The sequence below is a fragment of the Sarcophilus harrisii genome, chromosome 2 (genome assembly GCF_902635505.1).
Source record: "Sarcophilus harrisii chromosome 2, mSarHar1.11, whole genome shotgun sequence".
Taxonomy (NCBI): domain Eukaryota; kingdom Metazoa; phylum Chordata; class Mammalia; order Dasyuromorphia; family Dasyuridae; genus Sarcophilus; species Sarcophilus harrisii.
In genome coordinates, this window is record NC_045427.1 from 629288763 (window position 1) to 629306863 (window position 18101).

At 44.0% G+C, this 18101-nt stretch overlaps 2 long non-coding RNA genes across 3 annotated transcripts; both read right to left on the reverse strand.

The window, feature by feature from the left end:
* Positions 1 to 4664: 4664 nt before the first annotated feature.
* Positions 4665 to 18062, reverse strand: LOC116421974. 2 transcript variants are annotated; one of them, XR_004232570.1, is made up of 3 exons: positions 17415 to 18062; positions 5060 to 5593; positions 4665 to 4791 (listed from the first exon to the last, which is right to left on the reverse strand). It is a non-coding gene; the product is annotated as an uncharacterized LOC116421974 (long non-coding RNA). The 2 variants fall into 2 exon arrangements; XR_004232571.1 differs by having other exon boundaries at positions 4985 to 5593.
* Positions 15171 to 17384, reverse strand: LOC100926075. Its single transcript, XR_004232572.1, has 3 exons — positions 17192 to 17384; positions 16846 to 16925; positions 15171 to 16726 (listed from the first exon to the last, which is right to left on the reverse strand). It is a non-coding gene; the product is annotated as an uncharacterized LOC100926075 (long non-coding RNA).
* Positions 18063 to 18101: the final 39 nt, after the last annotated feature.

The following is an 18101-nucleotide window of genomic DNA, read 5'->3' on the forward strand; positions in this document are numbered from 1 at the left end:
AGGCAAGGAGAGCTCCCAGATTTTTTTTTTGCAATGATCTAGGCAGGTGATGAGGGTCTGCACTGGGACCGTGGCAGAGAGAGGGGAGAAGTGAAAGGGAGGAATGATGAGAGAGGGCAATAGATGGAAAATTATTAAAAGCACAAACTCAAGTTCACGGCCAACTTGTCCTTCCCTAGTACAAAGGTGATCCTGGGAATTTTCCAATGGGGAGCAGCTCTTAATTTAAAGATTTAAGTGGCAAAGACATTCTTCCCTCCCCCCGCCCTTCCAGCTACACCACCTGCTGCTTTGTCATCACAGATGTCATTTAATAGTCCACATCTAGAAGGGACTGAATAAACATGATTAAGTATTTATGATAAATTAATCACTAATTCAAAGCTGGAGAAGAGCCAGCTTCTAAATGGTAATACCAAGATCTCAGAGATCTTTCACAGAAAAAAAAATGATATATCTTAAAAATTACCGGAGACAAAAACACATTAAGTAAAAGCACTGATAAGTGCTGTTTAGTTACTGAAACTTGACCTCAAAGTTTTCAGTAAGATTGTTTTTCCTGCCATGTTTGTGGAGAGGGAACTTGTGACCATATGTGCACTCACAGCTCATAAGTCTAAAAAGAATTAGGGACAAAGCAGAATCACCAGAAATTTATAAAAGATCCCAGGATGATGATCCGAGAGGTAGAAAGAACCTGATTAAGTGGATCAAACCAAAAGTACCTTCTCTCTCTCTCTCTATATATATATGTATGTATGTATATATATATATATATATATATATATATATATATATATTGTAAGTGTAGTATATAGTGCATAGTATAGACACTGGGGAGACAAAGACAAAAATTCAGCAGCTTTCCTTCCCAAAAACTTATCATCTCCCATGCAGACAATATATACATATACAAGATGTGACAAAATAAACCTAGAACAAGTTTTGAGGAGAGGGCACTAAGGGCCTGGTTGGGGGGAAAGGTATCAGGCAAGGTCTCACATAAAAAGGGCACAGGTGGTTTTCTTTGGAGATTCTAAGAAGCAGAGGAAAGGAGATAAAGTCATCTGGTCCAATATTCTCATTTTACAGAGGAGGAAAACTGAGGCCCAGAGAAGGAAAATGTCACATGGTTAGCAAATCACAGAGCTAGGATTCAACTGTAGATTCTCTAACGCTAAAATCCAGGATTCTTGCTTTAAAGAGATCAGGCTCATGGATCAGGAGAGATTATAATACTGTAGAGCTGGAAAGAATCTATTTTCAGCAAGATTCTCTTTTTTTTTTTTAAATCTCATTTCCAAGCAATATAATGTTTCAATTCAAATTTATAAAACTAAAAACCATTCCCCAATTCATAAATGGTCAAAGAATATGAGGAAGGAGTTTTAAAGGAAGTAATCAAGCTATCAGCAGCCAATAAAATGTTTCAAGTCACTAATAAAAAGGAGATCAAATTAAAAAATTGAGATTTTATCTCATGCCCATCATATTGGCAAAGATGATACAAGATAAATGACAAATATTGGAGGGGAATTAAAACATTATTAAATTAAAACAAGCAAATTGAGAGGCAGTTGGTGGATCTGTGAGTTGGTACCCTTATTCTGGGAGGGGAAATGGAAGTTTGCCACCAAAGTCATTAAACTGTGCACCCCCTCTGATCTAATAATAATCCTATTAGGTCTGTACACCAAAGAGATCAAAGAAGAGGAAAAGGATTCACATGTCCAAAAATGTTTGTAGTGGCTCTTTTTGTGGAAGGAAAAAACTGGAAAATGAGTAATGTCCATCAATTCAGGAATGACTGAATAAATTGTGGTATATGAAGATAACGGAATATTATTGTTCTATAAAAATTGATGAACAAGCTGGTTTTAGAAAGATTCACGTGAACTGATGCTGAACAAAACAAGCAGAACCAGGAATACATTGTATACAATAACAGCAAGATTGTGAGATGATCAATTATGAAAGGCTTAGTTCTTCTCATCAGTGGTTCGGTGACCCAAAACAATCCCAATAGGCTTTGGACAGAAAATGCCTTCGGCATCCAGAAAAAGAACCATGGAGACTGAATGTAAATCAAAACATGCTATGTTCACTTTTTTTTCTGTTACTTGTTTTCTGGACTTGCTCTTAAGCCAGAAGCTTTTGTGCAACTATCAGATATTTCCACCAGAACCTCAAACCCCTCCAAGCCAAACCCATCACACATACTCTGAAATTCTTCCAGCTATCCCCATTAAGTGTTTTTGATTGTTGTTTTTTAATCTGAATTTCTCTTTATGGCAATGCCATTCTGCCAAGTGCTCAGGGAAGAAACTAAGATTGTCTTTGGAATTACTCTATTTCTCTCCACCCAACAATCACCAAGTCTTGTCAATCGTACAATCAACTATTCAATAAACAAATTGAGAACTTGTTAAATGTAGTGGGTCAGGTGCTGGGAATCCTAAAATCTCAAATGTCTGCCCCCCCCTTCTATCATCCTCTCTGGTTTAGGGTACTACACATGATCTACTTGTAAATGTCTCCTGTACTGGGGGCCTCACTGCCAGTCTCCTACTGTCAATTCCTGATGCACAGGGCATAAATGCCATGCTCTTATTTGAAAACTTGAGGCGTTTCCTTTGCCCAATGAATAAAGCTTCTTAGCACAGCATTCAAAGCCCACCATGATTTGCCCTTAACTTACCTTTCAGGGGCTTAATGAGCCCTCCTCAGCTGCTGCCACATGATTATTCCTTGATCTTTTGCTCAAATTATTCCTGCTTCCTGCCTTTTTTAAGCTCTGCCTACATCCAGCCCTCAGATAGTAATCTGGGACTGACATATTAATCCAGCCAGCTCAGAGTACTCTCATATTCTCTTTCTCTCACTTTTTCCTTTTCCCCTTTGTTTCCCCTTTTCTTCTTTCCCTGTCTTTTTCTCCCTTTCCCTCTATATCTTACTTCTGTCTCGCTATCTTTTCTTCCTCCCTTTCTCTCTCTCTTCCCCCCTGCTCCTTTCTTCTTACCTTCCCTGCTTTCGTTTTCCCTTCTCCTCTTTTCTTCCCTCCTAATTTCTCCCTCTTTCCCCTACCAACTTGCAATCTTTAATTTCTCTTGTAAGATTATATTGAATAAACCAACAAATACATTTATTAGATCTTACTATGTGCAAACCACTGAGGAGACAAATAGAAATCATCTACCTCGCATGGCAGCATGAAACTGTAAAATTATAATTTAGTTAAACTGCGACCACTAAGGCCTAGTTTACTGTTCTGGGTCTTGTGTCAGGAGCCTGGAATATGGACACAAAATCATCCCGCAGCCCCCTGTAAGCCTGCATCTTACTGCCAGGGAGAGGAGGAGAAGCATCTCCTATACCAGTAAGCCCAAGGCCATTTGAGGAGACAGCAATAACATGGGGTGGGGGAGGATTGGGGGGATTGATAATGAGAGGGCCCTGAGGAGGGCCTTGAAGACAGACTAGAATTAGAGACAAAGTTCAGGAGGGAGCATAGTCCAAAAATGGAGAATTTCTTCTGCCAGGACACCCAGAGAGGCCATCAGAAGAACACAAGGTCCTGACGCCTGAGTTCAAATCCCAACTCAGCCACTCGCCACCTAAGTGGACAAATGGACGGAGGCCAGGGATGGGTTCGGTCTGGGCAGATTGGGAAGTTCACAAGTAGGAATCACATGAAATGAGACTGGAAACGTGGCCTGAAGGCAGCCAGGTGGGCCAGGCTGGAAACTGGAGAAATGGGGAATCTCAGAAGATTTTTGAAGAAAGTCAATTGTCAAGAACCAATGGGAAAGCATTTATTAAGCTCCTACTATGTGTCAGGACCTATGCTAAGCACCAGGGATATAAAAAAAGGGAAAAGGTGGACCCTGGAGGAGCTCAGAGTGTCCCTGGGGAAGGGGACGGGGACAGGTAAACAACTGTGCACAAACAGACCCTCCACCAGTCAGGGTAAATTGGAGATGACAGATGGCAGGCAGCAGCATTAAGGGACATCAGCATGGGCTTTCTGAGAAGTGATGTAAGCCGACACTTGAGGGAAGCCACGCAGGCTGGGAGTGATGAGGAGGCATTCTGGCTACAGGAAAAAACTCAATTAGTGGAAGAAGAAGAAGCTGGAATCTGCTTCCGCCTCTCACTCCCTGAGTACCCTGGGATTTATTTCTTCTCCGGGTCTTAGCATCCTTTCTATGAAGAGTTTGGACCAGATGGTCCCTAAGGGGGTCCCTTCTAGTTCTAGACCAGAGCCCAATTCTGACCTAGATGTGGAAGATCTGGCTTTAGGGCCAAATGGCTGTGAAAATCATGAGCAAATCACTTTGCTTATTTTCTTATCTGTAAAATGGGTCTAATATTACTTTTACACATAGGATCATTGTGAGAAAAGGGCCAAAGGATGCCATTTTGTCATTGTAATTGAAGTCAGTGAATGAAGGTCAGTCATTGTATTCCTTATGCAGAAATTCTCTCCTCGAGAGCAGTATCCATTTCTAGATCTTTGTACAGCCCCTGGATCAATTCATTTTTCCTGAATGAGTATTACTGTGTATTGCTTATCACCATCTAGGGGAGACCGGTGCAACAACCAGACATTAAATTACAATAATCAGGCACTAATTATAATAATCAGGCATTAATTTACAATACAATTTACAATAATCAGATTTATTAAATACCCACAATAGCAGATCCCATGTAAATGGTGATCTCTTGGCTGGTGACAACATCTTTTTTCATTGATCTATTGGCTATCGTCCCATCGCTGTGAATCAGTTCCTAGAAACACCACAATGGAAGCACATGTTAAGTCTTAGACTGAGTCCCAGTCCCTTCTTGATCATCCCCTGACCCCGAACAAGCGCTGTCCCCTCGCCAGGCCCGTTTCTTCCTCTGGAGGATCAGGGAATTGTCCACTGCTAGGTGAGGAATTGCTTCCAGGCCCAAGAACTTTAAGTGGATGTTCTCTCACCTCCTCCTGCAGGAAAGAATCCTGGCTCCTGGGTTTGTGGGAGGAGAGCCCTCCCAGACGGGTCAGTCTGTTTACCTTCATCCTCTGTTGTCATGGAGCAATCTGGCTGTAGCCGAACATGTGACCCTGCTGATTATCCGAGGTGGGGAAGGCAGTGGAGGGCACCGCGGGCAGCCACATCGGAGGAGGGGCCCAGCCTCCCTCACCCCTGCCTGAGAGAGCCCGGGAGTTCCCTTGGCAAGGGGATAAGTCCTCTCTTCCCCCTCCCTCTGTGGACCCTCACACAAGGGAAGTCAATGCAGTGGCAGCCCGAAGGCAAGCCTGGACAAGAGTCACTGCCCATGTAAAGGGGGGTATGTTGCCAACTGCTGGAGCCCCAGCTCTCCCAAACAGGCTTCACTCTTGAACTTGCCAGTGTTGACCTTTGTTACCCTGGCAACCAAAGGAGCCTTGGGCAACAGCAACTCGGAAGCCCCTGTTCTGCGCAGCCATCCTTGACCTCAGAAGGTATGACACCGATCCTGGCCCAGCCATCGATTTTCTAGGACATTTTATCATTATGGTGATTTTATGAATCAAATTAGACACAAAGCAAGGAAGGGAAGTGCCCTGGAGAGAGGAGGAGAGATGAAAAGAAATGCTTATTGCTTTTAAAATTGTTTTATGGAGGGCAAAAGGACAGACAGCATCGAGCAAGCTAGCAAAGGACATGAGCTCGGGGGAACAAATCACAGACATCCTCATTGATTATTCCGTCCCCTCTTACCCAACTGTCTGTAAGTCCTGGAGCTCCCAGAGTTAGGAGTAATTACAAGGACACAGGTAGGAAAATGATTTTCCTGGGAACACCAGAAAAGGGACAGCGAGGGCTGGAGTCAGTAATGAGAAGATTTAGGATTCATATCCAATTCTCTGTCTCCAAATCCAAGACTCTTCCGAGTACTAGTTAATCTGAAATTCTGGTTGTTGAATTTATTCATCCATTTCAAAACCATCTCTTAGGCACCCAACACGTGCAAAATTCTATGCTAGGCACTGAGGGCAGTCTGGTATTCCCAAACTCTACAATTAATTTGTAATTACGGGGGGCGGGGGGGAAGGTCTGTAGGGTCTCCCAATAGATTACTAATTCTTCAAGAGCAGAAGCTATTTCGTTTTCATCTTTTCATACTACTTGGCACATAAAAGCATTTAATAAGTACTAGCCTGCTGAACTCTCATGAAATAAGGCTTCTGGCCACTTTCTTGTATACCATTCATAGACCGCCAGTTTCCAAAGAATTAGAAGATCTAAAAAAGACCCCTGAAATGAGTGAACATGAATCCTGCTTGGATAATTCCAAAATTTTGATTCTCAATAAGTGTTTGTCATTGTCGCTCAAAGCAGAGCTGCATTTATCATACTCCATTCTGTGTGTGTGTGTGTGTGTGGGGGGGTGATGGCCATTGAAGACTCCTGGTTACCAGGAAGCGGCTGGCAGAGAAAGGACCAGACCTTTGTACCTGCCGTCTGGAAGAGCCGAATTTAAGTCCTAACATAGACACTTTATCAGTCTGGACAAGTCTCTCTGTCTGTCTGTCTGAGTTTCCTCATCTGGGGATAATGGGGCTCTCCCTTCCTCCTTAGGGTATTGTGAGGGTCAAATGACCTAATGTAGCAGGGAACTTGGCAAACCTTAAGTACTATAAGAATGCCAGCTATCATTACTACTACTACTACCACCACAACTATGCTCATTACTTCTACTAATCCTACTGCTGCTGCTACCACTACTCTACCACTATTATCACCCCTACCCTTACTACTACTACTATCACTACCAACATCATCACCACTATGACCGTAATTACTACTACTACTACTACTACTACTACTACTAGTACCACCACAACTACTTTCACTACTTCTACTAATATTATTGCTGCTGCTATCACTACTCTACTACTATTATCACCACTACCCTTACTACTACTACCACTACTACTATTACTACCAACATCATCACCACTACAACTGTAATTACTACTACTACTACTACTACTACTACTAGTACCATTACTATTACTACTATTACTACCACTATCATCACCAGTACAACTATAATTACTACTTTTACTACAACTACTACTACCACCACTTCCACTACCACTACTACTACTACTACTACTACTACTACTACTACTACTACTACCACCATCATTACCATCACAACCATTAAACTAACACCATCATTAATACTACTACCACTACTACTATTTCTACTACTATTATTACTATCACTACAGCTACTATTACTACTACTATTTCTACTACTATTATTACTGTCACTATTACTACTACTATTATGACCACCACCATTACTACTACTACTACTACTAATTCTATTACTAGTTTGCTAGATGCACTGCACAGATGCACTTTCACTCCTCACCTTCATACACTGGACCCTTCTTACCCCTTCTTTAAAGTCTAACCCAGTTTCCTCCCAAGAGAGTGGGGTGGAGGAATGGGAGTAGGAGGGTGGGTAGAGCAGTGTCAAACTCAAATAGACCTGGTGGCCACTTAAACAGGATCCCCAGGAGCTACAACAGGACTTAGTTTTAAAATATGATGTTAGCTATTTTTTATTATGCTTTTATTTCACTGAATTGTTCATAATTATATTTTAATTTGTGTTAGTGGCTACTAGCCATGTGTGAGAGAGACATCCCTCAATCAGAGAAGGCTTCTCCCAACTCTAAATCACCAACTTATCTTGCTTTCACAAGAGAACATTGCTCACAATGGTGCAAAGAATAGATCACAAGATCTCCAAAAGCGGCTGTTTTATGTTTACCTTTGTATTCCTGGGGACAGCAAATAGTGCCCTTTACAGAATCGGTCAATCAGTCAAAAACATTTAAGAGCCTACTATGTGCCAAGCACATGGGACACAGAGAAAGGCAAAAGACAATCCCTGCTCACGAAGGAGTTGCTAGACTAGTGGGGGCAACATGCCAATGGCTATGGGCTGACAAGCGGGAGGCAGGGTAAATGGGAGATGATCAACAGAGAGAAGGCATTAATATTAACTGGAATCCACAAAGGCTCCTGGAGAAGGTGAGGTTTAACCGGCCTTGGGAGGAATCCAGGGAAGCCAGGAGGAAAGCATTCCAGACATGGGGGATACTCACTGTGTCTTTAGTGTACAAAGGTTACTGTCTCTGGAGTGCCGAGTACCAGAAAATTATCAAGGTTTAAGGACCCCAGAGAGATGGTGGGGAGAAGGAGGGAGAATCATGTGAAGGAGAAGGAGGGAGAATCATGGGAGGGAGAAGGAGGGAGAATTATGTAAGGGAGAAGGAGGGAGAATCATGTGAAGGAGAAGGAGGGAGAATCATGGGAGGGAGGAGGGAGAATCATGGGAGGGAGAAGGAGGGAGAATCATGGAAGAGTTTTTAATTCCAAACAATCATGTTTTATATCCTCAAGGTTTCAGGAGCCAGCAGGCTTGGGAATGCAGGTTTGACATGGTCAGATATCTGCATTAAAAAGACGAGTTTGATAATGGAGTGGAGGAAGGGCTTCACTGGGGAGAGACTAGTGGTAGGCAGACCTAGCAGCAGATTACTGCACATGACTGGGTATGGTCCGATGAGGATGGACTTGGATGGGGGGTCAGGTCTGAGAAGAGAAGGGGGTGCACATGGAATGCTGAAGGTAATGCACCATTGTGGGAGGGTTTGGCAAATGACCCCATATAAGGGTGGGGTGGAGTATGAGTAGATAAGAGTTAAGAGCCTGGGTCACTGGGAAGCCAAAAAGAAGGGACATTTGGGGTTTTGAATATGGCTGATACTAAGACATCTCCAGGGCATAATTTGGGGTGTCCAAGGGGAGAAGCGAGTCGAGGTCAGCAGAGAGATTAGGGTTGGAGAAGTAGACTGGAGGAGAAACAGCCTAGAGATGGTCATGAAATCCAAGTCTAAATGAAATCCTATCGAGGTGAAAGGGGACTCAGGATAGAAGCTGAAGGGACACCCATGGAGAGCAGGTGTGACGTGGATGAAGATCCGTAAAGGAAACAGAGAGAGAGCAGTCAGAGCCCAAGAGGAGGACAGAGCAGAGGAGGAGGCTGCAGCGAGGTCACAAAGGCTGAGGATTGGGGAAAGGCCATCAGATCCGACAGCCAAGCAATCACTGGCAATTGTTGTTCATTTGTGACCAACTCTGTGATCCCATTTGGGGTTTTCTTGGCAAAGACACTGCCATTTCTTCTCCAGCTCATCTTACAGATGAGGAAACTGAGGCAAAGAAGCAGGGACGACTTGCCCAGGGTCACACTGCTAGGAAGTGTCTGAGGCCAGATTTGAACTCAGGAGTATTCCTCCTGATTCCAGACCCGGCACTATCTACCAACTCGCTGCCCCATCCTGGCAACCAATCAATGCAATATCAATACAGTTCTAAAGAATCCATGATGAAAAATGCCACCCACCACTAAAGGGACAATGGAGGAACTCGAGTGCAGATTGAAGCAAACTTTTTTCTCTTTGTGTTTCTTCTTGTTTGGGTGACATTGTTTTCTGCAACATGGCTAATGGAAATTTTTTTACTTGACTTCATATGTATAATTGATATTTTGCTTGCTTTCTCAAATTAAGAGAAGGGATCAGAGAGAGAATATTTGGAACTCAAAAAAATGCAAATGTTAAAAATAAAGAGAACACGTTAATAATTTTGGAGAGAGCAGGTTAGGTTGAATAACGAGGTCAAAAGCCAGACGGTAGAGACTTTGAAAAGAGAAAGGAAGTGGCCACACTTAATTGTAGATATCGTTTTCAAGAATTTTGCCACGAAAGTGATAATGTGGGACAACAGCAAGCCAGAAGGGGAAGATCAAGAGAAGGGAGTTTTTGAGGATGGGGAAGAAATTAGCATGTTTGTAATCAGTAGGGAGCAGCCAATGGAAGAGAAGAAAAAGGGCGGAGAGATGGAACAAGATGGGAAGCAACAAGCTGGAATGGGATGCCCTTGTGCATGTCTCTTTTTTATCTCTACTGTCTGAGAAGGGCCACGTCATCCTATTAAGACATGAAATAGTGGCAGAAGGTACATGGATGATGGGAGATGAGAGCAGGAAAGGAACCTCTGAGCAAATAGCCTCAAATCAAAATCAGGCAAGATTTTTAACTTAAGAGGATGGTGGAGGAGAAGCTATGAGATTTAAAGAGGAATGAAAAGGTTTGGAAAGCTGCTGTGGTGAGGAGAGTAATACACTCATTAGAGAAGTGTAAAAATTGTCCAATTGGGATTCCATAACATGAACTTAAAGTGGATCCTCTCAACATGGTTTGTGATTTTCTCCAGCTTCCTTGGGCAGCACTCGAGTAAGAGCAACAGTAGCAAATAGTGGGAGTCATCCAAAGCAGGGGCTAGGTGGGACAAAATTAGTGATAGGCTAAAGGTGTATGGGACATGAAGGCAGTATAGAGTTAAACTGGTTCATAGGGGAAGAAAGGATAATGTAGATAAGGCAGAAGTGATGGATAATGTAGATAAGGCAGAAGTGATGGCCCAATAAAGAAGGGGTCAAGGAAGTGGAGTTTCAATGAAAACGATGAACAGGGAGGACTGGATGTTGCAAAGGCAATAAAATGTTGAATTACATTCAAAATGCTCCCTGCTCCCCTCAGCTTTTCTTGGTCTCCCTAGTCGGCAATAGCCAAGACGCCTCCTGAGGCTACTTTTTTGTCATGTCTGGTGACATGATTCTTTGCCCAGGGCTGAGCACATAGGAAGCAGCTAATAAAGACATGATGTTCTAAGGAAGGATTACTGGGAAGCAGCTGACCTCTCCCATCACTGTCAGACCAAAGTTTTGGAGTCTTCCACCACAGCTGAAGACTTTGCCTCTGAGTAATTTCCTAAGCCCCAAATCATCTTGCATGATGCAGCTCAATGTCTTTTCCCCTGTTGGAAGTCAAGGAACTTGCCAGCGAATGGCGAGCTCAGAATGAGTCAAGGTGTGGATGAGGGCTCCCCAGAGGGCAGCCTCAACGATATCACCCTGTGCACCAGGACACTCCTAGTCAGTCTTTCAATCCCTCAGCTCCAGGGGTTCTCAGCTTTGGGTCATAGAACCAAAACTCTGCCAATCTGGGGAAGACTATGAACACCTGAAAATAGATTTTTGTTTTTGATAATTGAAGGAATGTTAAATTTCAGTTAGAAATAATGAATTTTTTACCCATTCAAATTGAATGGGTAAATTGAAACCTAGTCACTGACCTAAGGGAACCCTTGCTTTAATATTCCAGGACAAGCCCCAAGATTCAGCTTCTTAAAGCCCAGCTCTGATCACATCCTTGCCCTGTTCTGAATTGGGAATCTGAATACAGGAGTAGAGTCAGAGATCTGGAAAGGGACCTTGGAGGTTTCATCCAACCCCCTCTTTCTGGAAGGGAAATGGCAGCCCCGAGTGGGGAAGGGTCACCCAGCTTAAGCATGTGGCTGAGCTGGAATCTGGATCCAGGCCATCGAGGCTCCTGTCTCACTTTAACCATTACCTGTGTGAGACTGAGACATTCACCAATTACTCCCGAGCCTCTGGCTCCCCATCCGCAAAATGAATTGGCTTTGATGTCCTGTCAGGTCCTTTCCAGCTACAAAGGCTCTCTGACAACCATACTCTCTCAATGTAAAATTTGGCTCATCTTATGGCCTCAAGACTTTCTATCCCTGACATGAGGCCTTGGAGGGCCATGGCAGCAAGAGGCAAGATCTGAGCAATTCTACAGGCTTCCAGCATGGCCCAGCAAAGCCTTGAACATGCTAAGTGCTTAATAAATGTGTATTGATTGACAATCAAAAGCCCCACATCAGAAACTAGCTCCTGGGTGATGAATTCTGTGGCCAAGCCAGTGAATGAATGACAAAGGCTGGAAAAAAAATGATAAACGTTTACAAAATGATAAAAGTTTACAAAAAAAATCATGGCGCAGGATTAAGAAATAAACACACAGAGTGGAAGAGTACTCAGTGATCTTACAAAAATACATATGAATGATAGGAAGGAGGAACTGGAAGGCAGCGTATGTGTCTGGCACAAAAACATCTGCCAAAATTATTCCAGAGGAAGGTAAACAACTGGTCACTCACTGGGAATCGTTTCACAACCAACCAACTGTATACAGTCAGATTCCACTATTTAAATGATCAAGATGAAAGGACATCCCATCAACCCCCAATCCCAACAGTTCCACCTGATCTATTTAAACAAGATGGGGAAAGAATAAAAAGATATAATAGAGTCCATTTATCATGAGCTAAATTTATTTGAAATAAAGTAATCACAATGAGGAGGCAAGGAGGCTCCAAATACCTTCTCGGCCAACAAATGGGACTTCCTTGCAAGCAGAGACGGGTAAGCAGAGAACAACACTAGTTTCAAATCCAATTCATATCCAACAGCATGAAAAAGGACAGCTTTTCAAGATTATAGAGAGTATCGACTGCTTTTCTAAGAGGTGATTAGTAGGAGGAAGGAAAATGAAAACACTTGATGTGAGACCCAAGAGAATTTTAAGAGAATCTGCAGATCACGGTGGGATGACAAAAAAAAAAATTTTTTTTGTTAGAATTTCTTTGTTGTGGTTGAATTGTATCCGCCCCTTAGTGATCCCATTTGGGGTCTTCTCGGGGAAAAATCCTGGACTGGTTCATTTCCTTCTCCGAGGCATTTTACATAGAAGGAAACCGAGGCAAACAAGGTCACATAGGTTTTACGTGTCTGAGGCTGGAGATGAATTTCCTGACTCTGTGTCTGGTGTTCAATCTACTATCCTGAGCATTTCTACAGCTGCTGTACCAGAAATAAAAGCTGAACAAATATCCCTCTAAGTATGGGAATCTGGGAGTCCAGCTGGGCCTGAAATGCAGGCTGAAGCCCCTGGGAATGGAGTTCCTGGAGGCAACATGATTTTAAAGGCATTCGGAGATCAATTTTAAAAATCCAGGGTGAGATTATTCTAGAAAAATTAGAAAGGTCTCTCACACACATAACCCAGCCCTGTCTTTATATAACATGCAGTCCTAGAGGTCAGGGGATTAGATTTTCTCTTGTCTTCATGTTCTCAGGGCCTAGAACAAGGCTTCAAACATGGCTGATATTTCATGCTTGTTGAATCTTTTTTTTAAAAAGTTAAGACATTAGCAAGAATCCATCTATCTATCCATCTAATCCATCTATCTATTTTATCACAATGAAATCTTGGTAAGAATGGCCAATAAGCCAATCCATGTATTAAGGACATCCTCTTTCAAGAAAATGCTCTATTTGTTTTAATGCCACTTTTCCCCTTAAAGTTCCCCACCCAGACCTTGCTCTCACATCTTTCCATGAAACAAAACATTTAAAGCAAAGATAACATATAATGGCATCTGACAATGTGTATCCCAAATTCCAATCTGCAGTTCCCCCATCCTCAGTCCCTTCAGTCTCTACTGAAAGGAAAAAGGTGTTTCAAATTCAAGATATCTTTGGGGAAAAAATTAAAAAAAAAAAAAAACCAGGGTTTTCAGAGCTTTTCTGTTGATATCTTCACAGTCACATAACTTAAATATAATCTAAGATCTAGCTGTATTGTTTGATGATTTCAAATGAGCATCTGCTTCAGTGGAATTGTAATCTTCCAAGATTTCGTCTTAGATTCCCATGAATGCACTAAAAGATTTCTTGATAAAAGCAGTCAGAGATAACTTGGCTCTATGAGTCTATGATAGGTATCGAAGTATAAAACAAGGCGATAATTCCCCAAACTTGCTTGCTGATGTGGAAGACGTCACATACCGAGTCCACATGAACAAAAGGTTGCCTGTACAGAATGAGATTCTCTGATCCTCCTCTTAATGTTTTCATCGAGCATCAGGACCTCCTCCAACTGAGAAATGGTCACTAAAAAGAGATCAGCCTAGTACCTCACACAGGAGAAAAACCAAACAGGTGAAAAATCCATGTTGTCCAGGTTACTCTATGCAATTGGGGGGGGGGCAGCCCCATCAGTGTGGACAGACACTACAGATGGGCAAAGAACCGAGACAAACCGAACAGAGGGACAGTGGGTAGGAACATATTTAGTCGTTTGTACAGTAGGATGAGCATCTGCTTCAGTGGAATTGTAATCTTCCAAGATTTCGTCTTAGATTCCCATGAATGCACTAAAAGATTTCTTGATAAAAGCAGTCAGAGATAACTTGGCTCTATGAGTCTATGATAGGTATCGAAGTATAAAACAAGGCGATAATTCCCCAAACTTGCTTGCTGATGTGGAAGACGTCACATACCGAGTCCACATGAACAAAAGGTTGCCTGTACAGAATGAGATTCTCTGATCCTCCTCTTAATGTTTTCATCGAGCATCAGGACCTCCTCCAACTGAGAAATGGTCACTAAAAAGAGATCAGCCTAGTACCTCACACAGGAGAAAAACCAAACAGGTGAAAAATCCATGTTGTCCAGGTTACTCTATGCAATTGGGGGGGGGGCAGCCCCATCAGTGTGGACAGACACTACAGATGGGCAAAGAACCGAGACAAACCGAACAGAGGGACAGTGGGTAGGAACATATTTAGTCGTTTGTACAGTAGGATGCTTCCAAGCTACTGTCTTCAAGTCCACATCTGTTTAACACTGATATTCTCCCAATGATGCTCAGTGACTCCAGATCACAAAAAGAATTGGATAAGGAACTGTGTGTGGCAAGCACTGAAAGTCACCTCAGAAAATAAAATTTTTTTACTCATTTTTCAGTCGACTCTGGGACTCATTTTAGAACTGACCAGTTTGTGCAGTCAGATCATCTATTACCAAATTAGAAGAAATGGTGAATATGAGAGAATAGCCGCTGCATATAATCCTAACAGCTCCAATCTGGCCTTGTAGGGGTTCTGTTGATCAGTCCCAGTCCCATTTGGAGTTTTTTTGGCAGAGATTCTGGAATGGATTGCCATTTTCCTTGACTCATTTTACAGATGAGAAAACTGAGGCAAATAGAATTAAGAAACTTGCCCAGGAATTCTGGGCTGTTTGCTATTAAATAACAAAGCTTAGGCCTACTTTAGATCTCCAACCTAATTATCACCTGGGCCAAGGGAGTCAAATTCAAGAAACAATCCCACAAGTTGACAAAAAATCACAAATTAACATTTTCTTTTGTTTTAATAAATTTTAATTTTGCTAAGCATTTCCCAATTACATTTTATTCTGGTTCACCAAGCAATCAGGATTTTTTGCTGGCTGTGAGTTTGACCCCTCTACACTAAACTGTTTCCTCTAAGATTTTTGATTTTCTGACATTGACTCTATATGTAAATCTTCTATGTACACAGCTGTTTCCCTGTGGTCTCCCCATTAACAAATACCACACTGGCTTCCTGTGTACCCTCATCCCTCAGGGTGAAAATCTGGCACACAGCAAGTGCTTAATAAATGATTAACTGGGTGATTGTTCCTCTACCCCCACACCTCCAGCACCATAACAGGCCTGTGGCTCAGCAACATTATCAGTCTTTAAAGGCTACTTTTCACAATTCTTTCCCAGAATTCTAGGCCCAGTTCTCCCACACTTGAGGTAAAGTAGCTAGAGGAAATTGCTGGGCCTTTTAGATTCCTTCGTCCAATAAGCCTGGCAATCAATCTATCCTACCTCCTTTCCGAGTTTTGGTGCACTGGGGGGAAAGGAGGGTTAAAGGAGGATGTGCTACTCAACCTCAGCCGAGATCTTTGGGATCTTTGGTGGGAGAAGGGGCAGGAATCAGGGCAATGAGCCCCACAGTCCCCAAGTCCAAAGAAACAGGGCAGAAACCAGAACCTAAAGGCTTCTCTGACTTCCCCGGCCAATGGAAAACTCTGGGGAAATGTTTGGGTTTTTTTGTTTCAATTTTTTTTTTCTTTCCAGATTTGTCAGTGTGTAGAGCTCCCCAGAGATGACCCTTTTCTACCAATACCAATATTGGCACTTTCTCTACAGTTGAGACTTAAAAGTTGGCTGGCTCATGGAGAGATTAAGCAATCGTTTCCCTAGCAGGCTGTATCCTCCCGGCTCGGAGGCTAGCTCTATCCACTACACCATGCTGCCTCTCAAGACAAGTAGATAATTTCCTCTAAATCCCAGTGTTCTCTCTTTTGGCCCTTTCAGCCAGCAGGCAAATCAACCCTCATTCCACTCTGCCACCCTCCAGATTCCACTAAAAGATCATGGGAACCAAGGTGGGGTGTGTGTGTGTGTGGGAGGATCCTAACCAGTTAAATATTATGGACACACAAACTCACACACACAACACACACACACACACACACACAAACTCAAAGGAAAAACTAAGGAGATAGCTCTAAATCAGAAATGCACAAAAGGAGAAAGCAGACTTTCTCCTAGCATGTTAAGTGGGTGTCAACAACTACCACCACTCGCCCAAGGAAACCAGTTTTAGGTTTCAGATCAGCCTGGGGCTGAGCTGGGAGTTAAACTGCTGCTATTCTGTTTCTATTTGATAACACTTAGTTTAGGGGGCACTTTCCATCCACCCTTTTAACCCCATATTTCACTTCCCAAGACCTGGGGTAATCTTGCTGTGGTCAGTTTTCTCAATATGGGGTGATTCTGAACTCTTCAGGACAAAGACAAAATTCAGAAGGCTCCAGATGTTCCGGAGCTGCAATCTCTCAAATTCTTCTAGATAAGTTTGGACCATGATGGAACTGTCTATATTAAAAAAAAAAAAAATCCACATTTTGCTCTAAACAAATTATAACTACTTTGTCTCTATTCTGGGAGCAAATAGTTGTGAACTGGCTCAGGGATGACCGGCTGCTAAATGATACCTCTTCTCCTGGGCCTGGAAACCAGAATTCTTGCATCTTTCCTTTATCCACCCAGGCTCCCAGGTGTGTGGATTATTTTTCTGATACAGAAGTGAAAACAAAATCTGCTTCAATCTCCTGCTGGAATCTAAGCACTGAGCCCCGATGATCTAGAAGACCAGACATGAAATCCACCTGCTCCCATAATGACCCTCTGACACCATCCTTGCTTCTTACCATAATGCTCACTTCCCCACCATCCTCAAACTCCTATTTCTTCCCCCTCCTCTTTTCTATTACTGACCCTCCTCTTCCCCTCACCAATCACCCCTACTGACTATTTCTCCAAGTCAAGCTCTCTACTCACCATTCCAATCCCACTCTGCTTCTTCCAAGAGATCGCCTCTTCCAGGGGCAGCAACCTGCCTTATCACCACTAAATCCTTGACGGGTCCCTTTTCGGCCACCCTCCGGCCCCATCACCACCTCCTTATCCACCATCGGCCCTCCGCAACCCAAATCCCCTTTCCTTCCCATCACCTTCTCCTCCCCGACATTCCCCCTTTCCCGTCCTCCCTCCCAGCCATTACCTGTCTCCCGTAGCCTCTTCTCTCCGACCATCACTTCTCGCCCCCTCAGCACCTGCTCCTCCGGGGGGCCAACCTCCTCCTCCTCCCGCCGCTTCCCCTCTCATCACTCCCACCGCCTCGTTACCAAACCCCACAGAGACCCCTCCCCCATTTTCAGAGGCAGGGCGAGGGGTGAGGCAGGGTGAGGGGTCTTGCGCAAAGCGCTCGTGGGTGGCGTCCGGGGATCCCGGACCACTGACTTTATGACCTCTGGGCTCCCTCCCCGGGCCTCAGTTTCCTGGCCAGGAAAGGAAGGGGGCTGCCCGGAGGTCTCGGGGTCCCTTCGAACAAATGTGACCCTTGGGCATTCGTGCCCTGCCTTCTACCCCGAGGGCCCGCCGGCCGCTAGGTCACTGCCCCCGCCCCAACATCATCAGTGCCCCACCCCTGCCCCATCTACCGCACAGAGGTGCGCGCAGGACCACACCCAGGTGGGCGGCCAGGCTGGATCGACTAACCAGACCGGCCGGGGGTCAGTCGCCCCCGGGCCGCCCACCTCGCCCCACCTGGTATTCCCTCTCTCCGCCTAAGACCTGCCCGGAGGGAGCTCCGCGCACCCACCCCGCCGCCAGAGTGAGCGCGCCCGGCCGCCCGCCGGGGCCGGCTCCACGCCCGCTGCCCCGCCGCCCTGCCACCCGCCGCCCTGCC